Here is a 19,281-nt window from a genome sequence, read left to right as displayed (position 1 = left end):
TCTTGATCCTACTGGAAGTCTATTTCTGTGAGTATTGCCCACATTTGGGACTACAAATTCTATCAGTCTTCAGCGCTGCCTCAATAAGGAGCATGGTTGTGTTGGCCTTCAGAAGTCCATGGGAAGAGCCAGGTAAATCAGGACTGAATCCTCCATTCTGGGAGACAGAGAGGAAAGCATCTTATTAAATTCTTTCAGCTTTTAATGCGTGCAAAAATGTACTTATATTCATATGATCCTCATTGCTGGATTTCAGTTGTGTTCAAAGATGACAAAATGGAAAAGATCAAATGATAAATCAAAACATGAGTAACAAAAAAGCCTGAGGGATGCACAGCTGACAACAGATGATCACAGAAGAAAGTGATCATATTCTTGCTTATTCCAGAAAAGCTAGTCTTAACTAAGAAATATTTCCTAGATATGTGTGAATGACAGAAAAATTTTAGGTTAATAATTTTTTACTACATATTGTAGGACCAAAATTTGAGTTTATTAGAATTCTAGTCAGTCTGCTCATCACTTTGAAGGCTGATTAGTACTAATATACATATATAAATATTTTAAAATTTGTTGAACATGGTGAAGACCCAGCAAATAACAAATCAATTTCTTATTAGGTTACACCAGAAAATAGAGTGTCCAGAAGTGAGTGCCATTTGTAAATATTAGGTGCATCAATCTTGGTTCCTTCAAACAATCAATTTCCCTGTGAAAGGAAGACAAATGTTGTGTGTTATATTTTTCTTAAAAAAAAAAAAAAAAAGGAAAAAAAACTCTGAAACCAGCAACAGCTAAACAAGCATAGCTAAACCTAAATCTTTATTGTTCTACGATAGAGGAAATAGATATCCCATTTTTTCTTTTTTTTCTTTTTTTTTTTTTTTTTAAATTTTTATAGACTTGCCGTTCTAGGTCATTATAATGACAACTGGCTTAAAAGTGTTAAGAGGAAAAGATAAATCACTTCTGAAACATGTTTTGAAGAGGGTTAGTTAACACAAGGAGCCTTGCAACACTCGCTGCAGTTATTCCTTGGATGATGGATTGGTTTTGGTTTGGCTTTGATCTGTTGAGGGACTTTTTCTGTTCTCATGAGAGCAGTAAAAGAAAATCCTGTGAGGGAAGGAGGTGTCCTCTCTGGATAGCCATGAAAGAAAGGCAGATATTGTGGGGAATGCAGAAGGCTGGAGCATACCCTGGAGTTGTGGATGGCATGCTGCCCTCTCCTCACCATATTAGTGTCTAATATGAGATGGAGTGTATCATAAAAGTACAGGTTTCTCTCCAATTTGAAAGGGAAGCGTACATAACTAGTAGTGGCATAGTTGTCTGTGGTAGATGTCTTCTTACCTCACTATCGAGATCCTGGCACATGAAGACAGGTGGACACCTTGCTATTAATTATAGGGCAGGGGTACCTGAGCTAGCTGGTACATCCTAATAGCTAAGGATCAGTTGTTTTAGGATCTTCCTGCAAGAATAACCTTGGCATGGTGCTGATCCCGAGTTAAGCCCCATATTAACCTGAAGACAGCTGGATAATAAGGTGTGCTGTCTCCAGCTATGGATCTACCTAAACTGCTATTACTTTGGGGATCTCTGCACCCAGCTGTTGTGTGGGCACATGAATTCCTTGGGCCTGAGTCTTTTTATGCTTGTGCACTCCATTAAAAAGAACCAAGGACCCAGTTTGAGGTCTTCAGGCCAAGTGGTAATGACTGCCTCGCGTCCTATCTAAATGCTCCAGCTTTCTGCCTTTTATTTAGCAGGGCATACATTTCCCATCAGCGGAACCCCTCCATGCTTGGGAGAGAGGATCTTTGGGTCCAGCCATTGAGGTCGGTGATGTCTTTGGCACCACCCTGATGGTGCCAGAGGAACACAGCCAGAATTACAAGGAGTAAACTCAAAGAGCCTACCAGTTATGTTTGCCTTTCACTAGGCTGGGTCATCATGTTTATTCTTTCTTACTCAACTTTTCTTGGTTCCATTTACAAATATGGTACATATTTGCAAATATAGTCCTGGGTGGAGCACGGCAGCAACTATGGAGTCCTCAGAAAAGTCTGTTACAAACTGGCAGTTTGAACCAGAAGAAGCCAAAGCAAAGAGAATTAACAGGGAAAGAAAGGCAGGGCTGATGAATGCAGCGCTGCAAAGGGCTTCTTGAAATTGTCAGCTTGTGGTACACTTTCACCATGCTGCTTATTTAAGTCCCACTTTTCTAAATGCCCACTCAAGCTAATAGCTGTGGCTACTCAGCCTGACGAGCTTTATATAGTATATTCATGTTGATGTTTGCTTTTTTTTTTTTCCCCCACCCACTGAGTTGTTGCAGCAAGCTCTCTCACAAGTGTCTGGTGTGAATTCAGCAGAAATATTTTACAATGATAAGCAGAATATTTAAATACCCCCCCCCCCCCCCCCATACTTGCCTCTCTCAGGGAAAAAAATCTTTCAGTTGCAGCTGAAAACATTCACTGGGTCTTCTTGAGAGGTTCTCAGTGAGGGTGAAGTAAAGCATGTGCCCAAAGCCACTGATGTGACATATTTTCTAGTCTCCTTTGTCCTCATTAAAAACCCTGATTTAATTTTATGATTTTACTGCTCAGCTGTTCAGTTGGGACTCTGATGTTCCTCCTGTCAGTGTGATGGAAATCAGACTCCTGGGTACTGGTGAAAATGAATTAGCTAAGTCCAGATCCCTAGACAAATTTAGGCATGATGTCTCTGAACTTGAAGGACTTTCAAGTAGCCATGTCCCCAGAACAATAACCACAGCTGTATGTGGGGGTCTGCATTTTTTTAAACCCTGAAGAGGAGCAGCTGAGAACACAAGATGATTCACACTTGACATGTGCCCACGTAAACAAAAATATTCTTCATTTGCAGTGAAAACCACAACGTATGTGCTCACTCACATACATATATCACAGAACATTATATCCAATGCAATGTATACCTTATTAAAAGAGTATATATTAAAAAGTTCAGCTTTCAGTAAGGGCTCAGGAAGGAACAAGGGCTACTGCTTGTCTTTGGTGAAATAAATTAACTCACACATTGCAGTTAATCAGGACCATCAGTTAAGAGCAGGTACATACTACTGCAATGATGAATTAATTAGTATAATTGATGTAGGTGTACTAAGCCAGGGATAAAACCAGAACAGTAGATCAATGATTGCATCTCTCTGCTAAAGGTGAATTATCCCTCAGCTGTGGCTCCTGCTGCTTTTGGCCAGTTGAGTCTTAAAATCCTTGCTCTGGGAACCCTACAAACTCTTGCAATTGCCACAGAAAGATGTTTGAGTTATAGCACTGTTGTCCCAGAGATGGTTGAAGGTGCTTTATAGAGTTAGGAGACCAAAGATCAGTGCAGAGGGGCAGAAATCAAATGGGAACAAGGAAGGATATAACAGTCCATGAGCAACAGGCATGACTCCAAAGGAAGAGTGGCCCTGAGGCGGGCATTATCAAGAATAGCTGATGTCTTGTCTCTGTGTTCCTCCAGGATACCTGATAGAATTTAAACCTGCTTTGCTTTTCCCTTAGCACAGCCTCTGAAACCAGTCTTTGTGAACATAAGTGTGTGAAAACAGCACTCTCTGCAGCCTGAGGGGTGCGATCCTGGCCCTGCAGTTAATACATTTTGGTGGAGATGCGGTTGTCCCTCCTCCCCGTTTCTTCTGTTCTCCCTCTAACCAAGCCAAGCGGCACGTGCCTTTTCACACCTTTCTCTGCACACAAACCCAAAGGGTTGCTAGGTCATTTCTACTCCTTTTTGGACCATCTCAGTTTCATTAATGAATACTTGAAAGCTCAGCCCTGTTCAGCTTCCAGTAGAAGTCTTTAAGGGAGAAAAAGAAAAAAAATCTCCAAGACCTGAAAAGCTAAGGTTACCAAGTGTACAAAGTCTCTGTCACCCTAACCATAACCACAGACCTGTCCAGCATGGAGAATATCTACCAGCCTTTAACTCTGCAGCTCTAGAGACACTAGAATTTCCATACTGCTTTCCCCAAACTCCACCTGCTCCTCTTCGTTGCAAGTCAGACCATCCTACCCTTCCATCCTAACCTCTGGTCATTGCATAGGGTTGTGCATCCATCAACTTTGCAATGGTCACTTACCTGTCCAGCTTTCAGCCTGAACAGGGTAACCAGACTCTCACACAACTCCAAGAAGGTGCTGAGCCTGGAGACCTGGCCATAAGGCTATCCAGAGCCCAAATGTATAAAACATCTGATTTGGTGGTTTTCCAATCACTTGTTAACCAAAGCAGCCGGTAGCAGGTGAGAGCTGGGTGATCAGCTGAACTTTGATGGAGCTGGATGTATTTTTCACAGCTGTTTCTGATGGTTCACCATGGTGCTGCGGCTGACAGCAAAAGGATCACCAACTTGGATAGGACCTTTGTCCTTTCAGTAGTTAACTATGAGATTTTCACCTTGGCTACTTATAGATGAACTGCTTTTTAATGCAATAAGATTGACTAGGCTTTAGGCACCCAACAGTTGCCCAGGATCATCACCACGCTTGTGCCTCCTGTGGCACCACTCTAGTTCCCAAGCAAATTTAGGCACCCACAGCAATATCCTGCTACATCCCATTCATATGTCCCATTGCAGCATAAACCTGCCTCTTGAGGTCCCACATTTTCTTCTCTGCCTTCACTGCTTCATACTCCTTTTCTTCAGTTAAATCTCATTCATGATTCCCAGCTGATATTCCTAACCTCTTCCCTTCCCCTTTTGTTATTTGTTTGCACTTACTGCTGCTCTTCTCCATTTGGATATAATCAGTACCTGTTATTTTCTTTATTACTGACAGAGTAGAGACCAAATCTGCTATTCTCCACAACACTGCCATCTCCAGGATATTTTCTAACTCCAGTCTTAGGTGACAAACGTCACCTTCTGCTTTACAGCCCCATAGCCATGACAATGCCTCCCTCTGAGTTGATTTGAATCAGTTTTGCTTCAAGTAAGATTTCCCAAGAGATGCTAGGAAGTGCTCCTGTAACGGTGTCAGTACAAATAGATGCCTATTCACCCAGACGCACACCGTGCTGCAACAGTCATGGGTCTTTTGTACTCTCTCAGGGGGAAGTGTGTGTGCTGCAGTGAAGCAAGTGGGGCTTGAGCTGAGCTGCTGATGGAACCAGGAAACCGTGCACTAATTAGTTAATTGTCTGAAAGAGCCTGCATCATACTGGATGTGTTTAACATATACGCTGCCCCTGTTTTTGTAGGAAAAACAAAACCAAAACCAAAACCAAAAAAAAAAAAAAATCAACCATTTTGCAAAGCCATCAGCTTCGTTAATCCCAATTTTGCCTTCACTTATGCCAGCGTTACATTGACAGCAGGCTGACTGATGCTACTTTGTACTCAGGCATATTATTCAAGCATTAAATCAGGAGTGAAATCTGAATCACTTCTTTCTTTTATGCTCTGTTATGAATTCAGTTTGCTTTGTCATAAAAGGACAGTGTGAGTCACTGATTCAAATGGGGGAAGCATGAACATCCCTTTTTTACAATAACAGCAAAAAAACAACAACAACAAAATACATGTTTTTGGAGAGAGACAGAGAAATCTGCACACAATCAGAAGTCTTGTGACTTGTGCATGTAACCACAGTCCCAGCCTGTCCAGAAACTGCTTTTTATGTCACTTTGCAACACTGGGATTCATCCATTTTGTGGTGAATGGTCCTGGTCAAGCACATCTTCTCTTCTCATTTGGTTTACTCACTCCATTAGAGACACACATGGTTCTCATAATGAACTGTTCAGAGTAATCAAGACATATTCAAAATACTATTGTTTAACCTTGAACTTTCTGGGGGAAAAAAATAAAACAAGGAAATTCTTGGTATATAGGAAGAAAAACTTCGGGACTTCCTAACATTTGGGGTTTTGAGACTGTTTCTGATAACAAATGGAGGAGTGGGGCTTCTGTACTGTGGAACAGAATAAAGTTCACAAGCGAAAGGACATGAAATTAGCTTGGAAGTATGAACTTTGTGATCCCATACAGGATTTTCAAATAAAATGAACGAAACTGTTGCCAAAGTGAGAACAGATATGAGGATTGAATAGGGTAGGAGGGAGGAAAAAAGTGACTCCTAAAGACAGAGGAGACAATGGTTTAGAGAAATTTTGTGTTTAGGGAACAGCTCATTCATCTGAAAAACTGTGAGACAATTGTGAAAATTACCTGGGAAATATATGTATATATGGTAAGGGTGAGAATCTAAACTGATGTCAGGGAAATTGCAGCAGAAGAATAGGTGATGATTAGAGCCTCTCTTATTCTGCAGACCTGCCAATATTGAGTCTTCCAAAATCACAGTGATAATTTACACCATTGAAAAATATACAGGATCAGATTTCTTCTGTGTGTAATGTTAGGAAAGGTCAGACAAACCGAGGTACTATTGTTTTTTTTGAATGGCCTGGTCTCTGTAATTCTGCACGCAAAATGCCTGTAGCATTTAATCAGAGCATAAGATCAAGCTTATGATGTCTCATTTTATTTACGGCAATTTTCAGAAATGCCATTCAAACAGTAGTCTTCAAGCCTGAGCTTTTGTGCACAGTAAAAAAACCAAGGATCTTCCCAGAACACTTTCCTTTGGTAAGGTCAGAGTCTGATTTTAGGAGATAAAGTCTTTTAGGAGTGACACATATTGAGCACCTTCCAAAAATGGAGGTTTCTAAATATCCTACCTTACAAATCCCTGCCATCCATATTTTTAAGTGCCTTCAGATGTAAAACATGCAGAACTGCTTGAAGAGCTTTACAGGAAGAAGTCAGGCACCTGATTCCTGCAGAAACACATTTTATGTCGAGTGCCACTCCCCTTTTGCATTTGCCCACTTCATGCTTCCTAAACAGATCATAATGAGTGATTTTAATATTCCAATCATGCAAATCTTCCCCCAAGATTTCAATAATGCCAACAAGGTCTAATGTATACTCATAAATGAGCTATTCCAATTCCAATTCTTGTTTATTACTCAGACTCCCAGCATTAGAGTATAGGCAATTAAAGAATTTTTTTCTCTTCACATCCCTTGGTGCTGCCTTGATTAATTTTGTTCTTGACATCTTAATTTTGTGCTAAATGAATGCTCATTCATTCCTCCCTTTCTGCCTTCCCCTCTTCTTAGCTTAACACTCTCCTGACTGCTCTGCTTGACGCCTTGAAAACTTGTCTCCTGTGAAAATGGAGAACATCTCACCAAAGCAGGTCTTTCCATTTCTCACAGCCACAAATGTCTGCCTCACTCTACTGAAGTTTTTTAATGTTTCTCTTCCAGTTTTTTGTTGTTGTTGTTGTCTTCCTATTCTTGTTAGAAATAAGACTTCTGGACAAAAGATCTGCAGTATACAGGAACTCTTCATCCACCTTCGGTCTGTGGTATGGCTCATAAAGAATGTGACTTGAGCTCTGGTGCACCACCAGCAGTGGGAACTCTGGGCACCATATGCCTGTCCTCTCTTGCAGTAATATATTGTGATGGGTTTGTGATAGCGTGCAAATTCTTTGTCTATGGGATAATTAATTTCATTATGAACAGTGTCTTTGGCACAGTTGGTGGGATTCATGTGACCAAATGTAGACACACCAGAGGTAAATTTCTCCATCTCTACCTTTATAGTCAGAAGAGAGACATAAGACCTTTTAGGGAGAAATTAATCTGAACTAGGGCAGATAAATCATGTCTGAAAAATGCTCATTGTTTTTTGTGGGCCAGGATGAACTGTTCAGCTGAGACCTGTAAAGCATTCCTGGGGTCATTTCTCCCCCATGACACACCACCACAAACATTTCAAGCTCTTGTAGATCTGTTTGAGGGTCTCTGCTCTGAGATACGTGAAGGCGTGTGGATGTATATTCAGAGAGTATATTATGTCAGACACCACATAGAAACACAGGCAAAGGCAGCCCATTCTCTAGGGTATTTGTAATCTAAATGAAATCTTTTATTCCTATCCCTTTCCTAGCCTGGCATAATGAAGAATAATTTCTAAAACATTTAAAACTCCTCTTCCAGCTTTTCAGATCATGACTGTTTCTCAGCCTGGCCATTTGAGATACTGAAGAACTGAAGACATACCATATGCAAAGCATGCTCAGTTAAAAATACACCATATTCCACCGCTGGCACGCAACAGCCGCATGCGTACTTGTGCCAAACTGTTGCTGTTACAGCATTTCCAAGCCAGGCATTTCAAGTTCCACTGACAGAAACCTGTTGTGGGATGTAGCTGTTGAAGCTGGTAATCCTGCAGGGCACTGGGATGGTGAGCTGCTGGTGTACCACTGAAATGCGTGCTTGTAAGGGAACCATGGAACAATTGTCATCCTGCAGTTGCGATTTACTCTGACCTGATTTAATTTCTGCAGGTGCTGATTAGAAGTACCTGCAATGACTGCAGCCGTAGCTCAGTGGAGGGGACAGCCAGATTGCCCTACATCTTCACTTCCTTGGATATGGCCCCTTTTTCCACCTGGATGTTTTCTCTGAGGTGGGATTTAAACATTTTTTTCTAAGGTTTTATTTATTTATTTATTTGTTTGTTTGTTGGGGCAAAACAGATGTCCCTGGAAATGGCTCATAGAAATACAGCTGGTAGAAGCAGAGGTTTTAAACTGTTTCAGCTGCTCAATTAAGATCACATCCATGATCATTTGCTCCTTGGCCCTAACCTTTTCCATTTTATCCCAACTTAATGCTCATATTTCTACTGGTGAAGTCCAATCTGGATCTTTCCTTTTTGCTCCAAGGAGAACAGACCTACAGGTGAGTCTCAGGAGACCTGAGCTAAGCTCAGCTCATAATTTTTCTTGCTCATGGTCCTGGTGTTAGAGATGTTAAATCTTATTTCAAAGAGGTGGGACTCATCTCACCTAGCTTTTGGTGTGGGACTCAACTCGCAGATTAAGATGTCTGAACTTCAGTGTCTCCATCTATGTATTCCTGTGCAATCTGTGACTCCAAATTCTCAAAATAGTCAAAGTAAATGCAGAATCACATCCATTTGTCTAAGCATGGTGTCCAGTGCTGGTTTTAGTGGTCTGGGGTACCCTCCTGACCTCCACCAGCAGTCTAAGGAGACAAGATTCTACCCTAAACCCTAAATCCTGGCCACACAGTTCAGTCCCATATGGGTGCCTCTTACTCCCCACAGCATTTCCCATTGCGCTTCATACTCATGGTTTGTGGCTAAAATAAGACCCAACATTTTTTTCTGGAAAATACCTTTATTATTTTTTTTCTTTGCTCTTGTTCCCTGTTTTTCAAAAAGGACAGTGATTTTTTTTTTTTTCCTGTTCCTCCCAGTTCTTGTTTCTCTCACCCATATGGGGCTCGTTAGAGAGAGCAGTGATGCTCCCAGACCTCACTGGGGTCTGATCCTGGCTGGATCTATAAAGCATGCAGTAATTAGAAATTCCATGAGGCAGTCCTATTATATCTCCATCTGCATCTGTGTTCATAGAGGAAAAGGCTCCTGGGACCATACAAACAGCAGTGCTGCCATAACTGGGGAGACATTGCAGGGAACGTGGAGAGGAAACTCAATGTGGCCAAAGGAAGAACCTGAAACTTTTCTAAACAGGGTCCTCTGTCTTCACAAGATAGAAATGCTTTGGCAGTGTAGCACTGGAAACCACAAGACTGTGCCCTGGAAACCTCTGTTAAAGCAATTAAATCAAACTGTGCTACATGGTATTAATTTAGAATTTCAATTAGTGCCTACAATTTGCTATCAGCTTAGGCCAAGTCATCTTCTCAAACCAAAGCTGTCCCTTTCTTGACTGTTTCCTTGAACAATATGAAGATGGAAGCAATTTGTTAGCATAATCTGATTTAATGTGGTGACTAATCATTCTCAGAAGAAAGTATGGATTGAGTTTGTCAGACTGATTATGTCTGAAGCATGACAGAGGAGGGGGCTGACCACTTCAGCTAGCATGATCAATGCAGATTCCCAGGACCTGAGCTGATCCCTGACATTTCCAGGTAAATTCAAAGTAACTTCACTTTAGCAGCTAAGTGCAGGATGGCTCTATTTGCTTAGCTAAGGCAGCTTGAGTTCCCCCCTTCCAGAGGTGAGTCCTGTTCCTATCTGCATGATGCAGTGCTGACTGCTTGGTTCCCTGTTTCAGATGGAGACCGTGTTCCCCCAAACCCACCACTTGTTTTGGTATTCATGCCCTGTATTAGGAGAATCTGCACCTAATTTATTTTGTTTTGCTCTCCTGGAAGAGTTGCTGGCCTTGCAAATTTGTTCATCACAAAACTGTCTTTATTATTATATATTATATATCATTATTGTTGTTGTTATTATTGTTATTTTGTTTCAGCTTTGTAGAATTTTCATTACATCAGTGGCTCTTGTCTCAGACACTGTTGATGACCGGCCCTGCATCCTGCAGTGCAAAAAGAAAGCCAGTGTCCAGAAAGTCACTTTCCTGAGCACTTGTCTCTGTTCTCCTCATTGGCCAAAATTTCACCACGACTCATGTAAATATTAACATTTGCCAGGGACTTTCTTTTGTGCTTTCATTCCCCAGTGAAAACAGCTTGATGTTTTTCTTCTGAGTTTGCCTGGACTTTTTCCTAGCTCTTTTCTTTTATCCAGCCTTTCTCTGAAGAGCGTATAAGAAAGAAACACCCTTTTGCAAAGACTTTTATTTATTTATTTTTTTCTTGCTGCAAACATTAACTCTCTGTGCAGATATTCAGGGAAATTTTCAGTGTTTTCTTTTACTGCGTGACACAAGAAACTACAAGAGGAACATTATCTCTGCAAGGCAGCAAGTCATTGTACTTGCTTCTAAGAGCTGATCCTTGTTTTGTTTGCCTCACTAGCTGTTTTGTTCTGGCAGCGATGCGCTGGAATATCCTTGCACTACCTCAGTAGCACTTGATTTCCTCCCTTTCAGTGCCACTTCTGCAGTCATACTGTCCTCACCATGAGCAAACCTGTCAGCATCTGGCCCATTAATAATGACTTGTTATGAAATACAAATTAATCAAGCACTGAGATTATTGTGCCGCATTTCCCAGGACTTGTTATCAAGAGTGATTGCGCAGACATCTTGTTGCATGGGGGTAGATTGCAGTTTGGTTGGAATTAACTTGCAACAGCTGCTTTATTACTGTGATGTATTTTTATGTAGGATGAAAGATGTGAATATCACTTGAGCCCAACAGATCTGCGCACAGAGGAGTTTACAGTCTAAGGAAGAGACAAGGCTGGAGCAGATGACAGTAAACAAGGGAATGGGGCATGTGTGTTGTTGTAATTCAGTCTGAAAATTTTAGCAGAGACTTTATTCATTTATCCTCTTGCTCTTCCTTATTTAAGGAACAGCTATAGGACGCATTAATCAAGTAGGTGAAGAGTCAAGAGCTTTATCTTTAATAACATTTAATTTTTTCTTGTTGAACTTTCTCCCTGTGGACCCAGTACTCAGATCTGGCCAAGTATCACTCAGCTGAGGAGTCATAGGAAGCAGATAAAACAGGTTAAGAGGGATTTATGTCAGGGAAACAGCAAGTATATTTTGATCTTAGAGACGTAATTGTTTAATACAAGAGTGCATTTTAAGCATCTTAATATATAGTTAATCTGTATGCTGAACTTCACTCTCAATCCATGTAACTCAGCTACCATTGTTCAGCTATGTTACAAACCCTGTAAGTTAACAGAAGGTGCTAAACAAGCAAATGGGAAAAAAATAGACAAGGTGCACATTTTTTAAAACGTAAGTAAGAGCAAACTGACCTGCAAAGGGAGAATATAGCTGATAAATACACAGTCAGAGCTCTGTCAGTTGTGACTGAAAAGGACGTGTGGTGACCCTGCCCAGATTGATGCACATGGGGTTTGGTTTTGTTGCTTTCCAAAAGTGCACGCAGGCCTTTGGCTGCAAGGATATGATATATGCAAGGATATATGCACTGTGATATGATACCGAGACCCTCTGTTTGCTGCAGGGGAGGGACATGTGTACCACTTGTTGTCATTGATGGACAAAATGTTAGGAGACAGAGAGAGAAGCATGGGATGAGTAATATTTGGGGAGTCTGTTACAAAGTGCGTGGGTACCAGAGGCTTAAAAATTCTTGGGAGCAAGAGTTATAACCCCTGATCTGGGAAATGCTGTGTGCCAGAAGCGGTTGCGACCAAGATGCATTTATATGAAATTGATCTTCTAATTCCCACAGCCCATTAAAGATCCTTCTCCTTTGTGAGAAACCTTTTCAGATCCTCTCACCCACTTCCCCCACCCCAACATATTCACCCCCTACCAATTCCAGTTTGTACCCTGCTCTGGTGCTTTTAATTTTCTGAATATATTTCATGATGACTTTTGCCCATGGAAATGCTGAGGAAGCTGCTGTCAGGCGTACCGTGCCTTTCCTCAGCTGAGTTTTTATCTTTTAAGAACACTTTAAACCTGCCAGAGACAAAATGGGATATGAAGAACCAATTTCAATTACAAGTGTGTGAGGTGGTTTCCCAGCAACAGGAGTATTTAAAAGCAACAAAAATTAGCATACCTTAAAAAAAAAAAAAAGCAGTAGCAGCAGCCGGTGATTTTCATGCTGTAATATTTTGTATTCATTAGAAAGTACGTTTTGAGCATTGCTTCTGCCTGAAGGCACAACCCCAGCTCATCTTAAAATCACGTTTCTCCTTTCTTCATTGAAAAGTACTTACAACTTTAGAAAGACAGAGAGGGAGAAAGAGTAGGTGGGAAGAAAGAGACAGATTAGACTGGAAACATAACTGGTTGGAGCTGAGCTATTGACTTCTCTCACTGGAATAACAATCCCTTCTCCTTTAGGATCCAGCTTCTCTTTTGATCCATACAAAGAAATATTCCAGCTCAAAATTTCCTTTTTTCTCCCCTCCTTCCCCTTTTGTCATCTTCACTGTACACACATCCCTCTCTGTTCTCTCTGGACACTACAGTTTTTCTCCAAAACCTCTGACCTGACAGATAAATCCGGGAGAATTTACACTCTGTGAAAGGGCTATTTTAAAACAGAGTTAACAAATCACAGACATTGTATCCCAGAGCAGCTAACACAGGTTTTAAATGCAAGGGAAGGAAGGGTGGTATCAACAGAGACCAGTAACACCCACGGCATCCCAGTAAGCTCAAGTGCAAGAAGAAACTGAGACAGGCTAGAGATTTGTGTATGCCCCTTTAACCTTGAAGGATTTGTAGTATTTGGGACACTCGTGTCCCCTAACACCTTATACCTGACAACAAATGTGCATGGCAGTGACATTCCCTTTATGCAGGTCTAGAGGAGGGCAAAAAAAGCAAGGGGAAATGAGTTATGTCCTACCTAACAATAGATATCTACTGTGTAGACACTATATCACAGAAATGATACTGGGACTATGGGATCCTGAAATTACAGCTGCTCTGAGGGCAGGGGGAGACAAAAGTGGCTGCATGGAGCCACAAGGAAAGGCCCAGCAAGCCAAGTCCCTGACAGTGGGAAAAGCAGATGCCTGTGGTGATACTTCCCAGGTATAGAAAAAAATGAAGTTTAACACTGAACTGGTTAAAGCAAAGAGCTTCTGGCCAGCTCGGGAACAAAAACGAAACTCTTCAGCCTCAGAAATTTATTTCCCAGTCCTTTTTGTTCTTCCAAAAATTTTCTGTTCCTCAGCAAAACATTTCCATTTTCAGCCCAAGTTGGACCAGAAGAGCAGTCCCATGGATTTGTATGGTCTTGGTTTATGTTATCCAAAGACAGACATCAAAGACATCTGTTTCTTTGCACAAAATCAGCAGGAGACAGATCACTTGCACTGCAAGCATTGTCCTGACAAGATCAATCTTTGGCATTTTGGGATGTGAAGAGATGATTTTGGTTAATCTTCTTCGTCTGGGCTGCTAGACATCCAGAAATCCTGGCCAAATGTTCATATTCTTTATTGCATGAACAGCATTTCTAAGTGAATAAGGGAAGATATATCAAGGAGAGCTGCTGGAGAAAAAGTGTCATCAGAGGAGCGCAGACAATAAATATTTTGTTTCTCTAAAGGTTACTGATTGACTGATGAAAAGGTAGAGGGAAGCAAATTTATCTTCCTGCATCAATTCTAATAATAGGACAAAATCACTTGTCATGTGGCCCGTAAACTCCCTGTCTTGTCCCACTTCAAACACAAACTTTTTTAAGCAGTTGCAGTTTGCTCCAAGTACGAGGATCCAACAAGGGTTCGAGCCTTCTGCCTGCATACAGGAGCCTTGTAGCAGACGGGATGCTGTCTGAGACGTCCCCGTAGGGTTTTCATGTACAGCTCAGGGCCTGCAGGAGGCCTGCACTGTCTGGAACAGCAGCTGGAGGCCAAGCAGGATCCCCCAATTTCACTGTGTACCTGTGCTTGGGCTACTGGATCGAGTCCCCCAAGGCGAGAGTCTGAATCCTGTCCTGGGCTCCTGCATATATTACAGAGGTGACCTTGGAGAAGACGAGGTGGCAGCCAAGAAGCTACAAAGCATAATGAAAATAAAGAGACAAAAGTGGATGTAGACAGCTGCCTTTCCCCTTCCCTGCAAGGAGCAGAGAGGGGGCCCTGGGGAGACCTATGAGCTCAGATTCTCAACAGGAGAACCGTCAGCAGAAAGCCTCTGGGAGTCAGGTATTTGCAATTTAAATGGATTGAAATCAAAAGCACCATGAGGTTGCTGGTCAGCAATAAACTATTTTTTAAAGTTTCTTAAAAAGTAAAAAAATAAAAAAACACAACTTGAACTGACTGCTGCCATCCCTTAATTCAAGCCATTCTCTTCATGATGCCCATTCTCTGCAAAGCCACCCAACTACTGACGGTTCATTTACTCTGAGTGACAAAAATCCCTACAAAACTTTCTACTTTCCTCGTGTCACGTTTCTCACTGCCCCATCTGGTGTCTGTATCTCTCTGCAGCCTCAGCAGTAATGAAATGGAGCAGCTTTCTCTCGTAATCAGAGTTTATTCTCCCTTGTTTCCCAGGCCATCTCTGAGGCTGACTTTCTCCACAGTTCCAGCCATCCAAGCCTGGAATTGGAGAAGGGAATGAGGGCAGTGAAGCTGCCACAGAAATTAAGAGCATGGGGAAAGAAAAGCTCTTGGGATGTGGAGGAAATAAATGGGAGGACTATTCTGAAAGATCATAACTGCAGTTGATTGTGCTATATGTATACATGTGCAATTGGTGGAAATTTTACAGAGCTCTGAGAATTCAATTTCTTCTGAGATGTTTTAAACATATGATGGAGAATTACTTTGTTTAGGAACTCTTTAAAAATCTTGAGATAACAGCAGTGCGAGGCAGCCATAATATTTTCTTTATAACCATTAGTCTGGCAGTCAATGTGGAAAACATGTCCGTACACATGAAAAAAAAATGTAGTTTTTGTGAAGTTTCACTTAAAAAAAAAATGGAAGAAGTTAAAAGGTAACAAAGTGCATACTAGTGTGAACAGGGGGCTGATTTCTCAGGCTGCAACTGTCTTCCAGAGGAGAGGCAGAGCCTTGGCTAAGGAGAAGGAGGTGGGTAGTGGAAGCAGACACAAACACCTGCCTGTGGCTCCCAAGGGTGCAGAGACACTTCTGGCCATGCCTGCTGGTGGGAAGGAGGGCACTGGACTGGGGACACCTTGTAGGGATGTGGAGGGACCTGTGCCATGAGGAGTCAGCAGAGGGAAGGGCCAGGAGGTGTGTGAGGGTGGATATTCCCACTCCAAGTGTAGTTTTGTCCCCATTCTCCAAGCAATAAAGTTCCTTTTCACCTACAGTGCTGAGAAGGAATTAAAGATATTGCAAAGCTGGCTGAAAGAAAACCCCCACCAGGACTGATGCTGCTGCTGTTTGATCTCACTGCTTGGGTGGGGGCTCGGGAGAGTTTTGATCTCTGGAGGTAACTGAGAGAAACGATTCCTGTCTGTTGGGGCTGGCAGCGCAGGGCAGCAACCTGCACATCAGCTGCCTCAGCTAGCTGACTGCAAGATGCGGAGTTAAACACAGTCACATTCACAGCCTCGTGCTTCATTAGTAGATTACTATATAATGAACTGGTACGTAATGACTACTCTATTTTCTTCCTTGGCTAATGCCCTGTTGGTATCTCATCGGTAGACTCGCTTGAGCAGAAAAGGTGATTTACACCACAGCCAACTTATTCCTGGGACAGGCAGCAGCCTGATCCCTTTTGGATTTAGTGTGAGCCAGCCTGAACCCTAAAAGCAGAGCCGAGAAGAAACACAGTGCTGGTTATGCTGTTTGATCATTTCGTTAACCCTGATAATGTTTCGATCGAAGACCTTAGTGGTACGATCAATAACTCAGTCTGTGATCAGTTTGTTAGTCAGTCTCAAATGCTTTTCTTTTAATAGGGAACTCCCAGAAGGATCATGAACTATTACTCATAAGCAGTAATTCGGGGTGTGTGCAAAGCATGACTTCTGGTTTTTACTTTGCTTCCTTCTGACAGCATCAGTCATGCAGATTTCTGCTGGATGGCTGCCCCAGGTGCCCCAAAGCCCTCCATCCTCCACCAGACTTCACAGACTAAACTTTTTCTGCCTCTTCTTCGGCTTCAAATCATTGGCTGTGTAGCTATAATGTGGCAGCACAACCTGCGATCACCTCCGCAGAGCTCACGAGCTCAGCTCAGCTACTTCTCACTTCATTGTGGGCTCTCATCTGCCTGGAAAACCCCAGGCAGGCACCTCCAAGACAGGCTCTGCCCCTTTGACAGCACCAGGGCATTTTCCCCCCTTTATTCTTCCCTTCCATCTTCCCTTCCGTCAAGGTTTCTAGTTCAGTGATAAAAAGCTGCCAGATACCATCTCAGGTGCTCAGGCGCACTTGAAACAAAAAACCCTGAAAAAGGTCCAAATCTCACAGGCAGGGAGCATTCCTCAGCTCTTTGAAGGCACTCAGCCCCAAGGGAGGTGGGCGAGGGGAACGTACATGGCAGCATTTGATATTTGAGCTGGCTGCAAAACAGCAGAGTGATTTCTTTGTGCAGTTTCAGCTGCAAGAAATGGGGGCACTTCCTTTCTGCTTTGCTGTGTAGAATTTTATCTTCTGTTTTTGACACTTATTAATTTTCCACTTATTAGGCTGCCTGTGAGATTTTCTTTGTTGTTTTTCTCTTTTTCATTATTATTTAAAAGATCAGCGCATGCAGAGTTTTCATTGTCAAATTAAACACACTGAGTAAATACAGCCCCCGAAACAGGAGATTTTATCTGGGAAATCCAGATGAAATTATGCATCTGACAGTCATTCGAATGAGCCTTCTCTGCTAAAGTACAATAGCAACCGATATCCTTCGTTCCCTTTCCCTTCTCTTCATTATGCGTTGGAGGGAAAGGAGTGAGAGAAAAGAGCAGCTGTCCTGGCGTTGCATTTATTCCGCTGCGATGGCTGCACTGCACGCAAGTAACAAAGCACTCACGGTGAGCACAACACTTAGCAGTGAGATTACACCTAGGGTATAACGCGATACGTGACCTGCTCCAGGTTGCAATGACTTGCTAAGTCAGACGATTTTTTTTTCCTTGTCCTTCCACGGCAAAAGAGAATCTGAGAAGTGAACAGAGATTATGCTGATTCCTGCCCAGAGCTCCTCACTCTTGCTGGATATAGCCTGGAGTTAATGTACCTGTGCAGTGGGGCAGCTTTCTAAAGGACGTGCTCTGTTCATGGCATAAAGTTTACTGCAGAGGGGAAAAGCAGGTTCAGCCTTGCCTGTTAGCCATAGTTCTCATGTTTTTTATAATGAAAGAAACCACATAACTTTAGGAAAAGTTGAAACCTGAAGGACTGTGGGTGGTCGGGGTGGAGGGGGAGCAGCACGCTCAGCCCATCCTGAGGGGCACAAAGCTGAGCCTGGCATCCCACGGAGACCATCAGGCTTGAGGCTAAGGGGATCAGCCTGTATGAGCAAAATAGCTTAAAATATGGTGTGGGGTGGGTCTGGGCAGGGGAATGGCTCAGCTTTTGACTTATCAAGCAGAGTGGACATCCACTTAGAGTCCCTATATCCTGACACAGCATCCCTGTAACTGGTGGGCTCAATTTGAGAAGAGGTTGGGCCCAACTGGCAATGATGCAGTGAGAGCCTCTGTGTGTGAGGTAATTCAACATGCAAAGCAACTTCAGCCCTTCACATCTATGGGCCCGATCCTCAGAAAGGTGTCTCAGTTTTCAGACTGCCAGGGCCCCAAAGCAAAGCTTATGGTACTGACTCCTCCTTTTAAGTCCCCCTCCCCAACACTGGTAAGTGGATTTCACATGAAAAACAAAAGGTTTCAGCCAGAATCCCAACCCTTTGCTTTTGTAGTTTGCCAAAACCCACAACCACCCAGCCAAGAGGACTGGAACTGAACTGGTTCCATGGCTCCTACCTGAATGTAATAAAATGGGAAACTGTTTGGATGAGAAACAAGATATCAAGATATCTGTACGATCCTCACAAACAATGTCATCAGAGAGATGAGGTGATGGTGGAAACAGGGAAGGGTATCAAACATACTTCTTGTTTTCAGCTCTCATTAAACACGTTTTGATTGTTTTCTTAACAGGAATTGGCAGAGAAAGCTCAGCACATTAATTAGGTTGTAATCCAAAGCTAAAAGACATTAAGAAAGAGAGATAGAAAACCTGGCTCTGGGTACACACTACAGTGGGCCCACGGGAGAAAAGTCTGTGATTAAGACAATCATATCTAAATTACATCCCACAGAACAATGTGAAGAAAGGCACATGGCCAAGTGAACACCAAACCAGCACTTCCAGATGAAGCTTCCATAGTCATTGTCTAATTTGCGGCAGAAAGGTGTTTGTAGATGGCATAATATCCCAGCACAGGTTCCCAAACCTACTCAGAGGTGGCACAATTAGGCAATACCAGTCTGAGGTTAAGGTCTTCTGTCTCTGTCTCCTGTGCTTCCACCTAAAGGCCATCATCTCCTGCCAAGCGTTCTACCAAGGTACACCTGAGGATTATTTACAATGATACCAGTAACTTCTCTTTCAGTTTGCAGGTCAGGAAAATAAAGCATCAAGGAAACTTGACTTGCCCAAGGACTTCTCACAGGCCTAGAACAGAGGAATATAATTGAGGTCTCTTGAGCTCAATCCACTGTCCTGATCTGTGGCCTGATCTGTGGAGCTCAACATACATGAAAGACTATTCTGTAAAACCAAATTCTTAATTCCAAAAGCTGATG

General features: G+C 42.4%; 2 long non-coding RNA genes across 2 annotated transcripts; one reads left to right on the top strand and one right to left on the bottom strand.

Moving 5' to 3' along the window:
* Positions 1 to 4,274, bottom strand: LOC310901252. The gene is made up of 2 exons (XR_014585688.1): positions 4,136 to 4,274; positions 1 to 157 (listed from the first exon to the last, which is right to left on the bottom strand). It is a non-coding gene; the product is annotated as an uncharacterized lncRNA (long non-coding RNA).
* A 4,337-nt stretch (positions 4,275 to 8,611) lies between these two features.
* On the top strand, positions 8,612 to 15,836 carry LOC310901260. Its single transcript, XR_014585695.1, has 2 exons — positions 8,612 to 8,820; positions 13,740 to 15,836. It is a non-coding gene; the product is annotated as an uncharacterized lncRNA (long non-coding RNA).
* The last annotated feature ends 3,445 nt before the right edge of the window (positions 15,837 to 19,281 follow it).

This window comes from Anser anser (genome assembly GCF_964211835.1).
Source record: "Anser anser genome assembly, chromosome: 1".
Taxonomy (NCBI): domain Eukaryota; kingdom Metazoa; phylum Chordata; class Aves; order Anseriformes; family Anatidae; genus Anser; species Anser anser.
The sequence above is the reverse complement of the archived record's forward strand: the minus strand, read 5'-3'. Positions and strand labels throughout refer to the sequence as shown.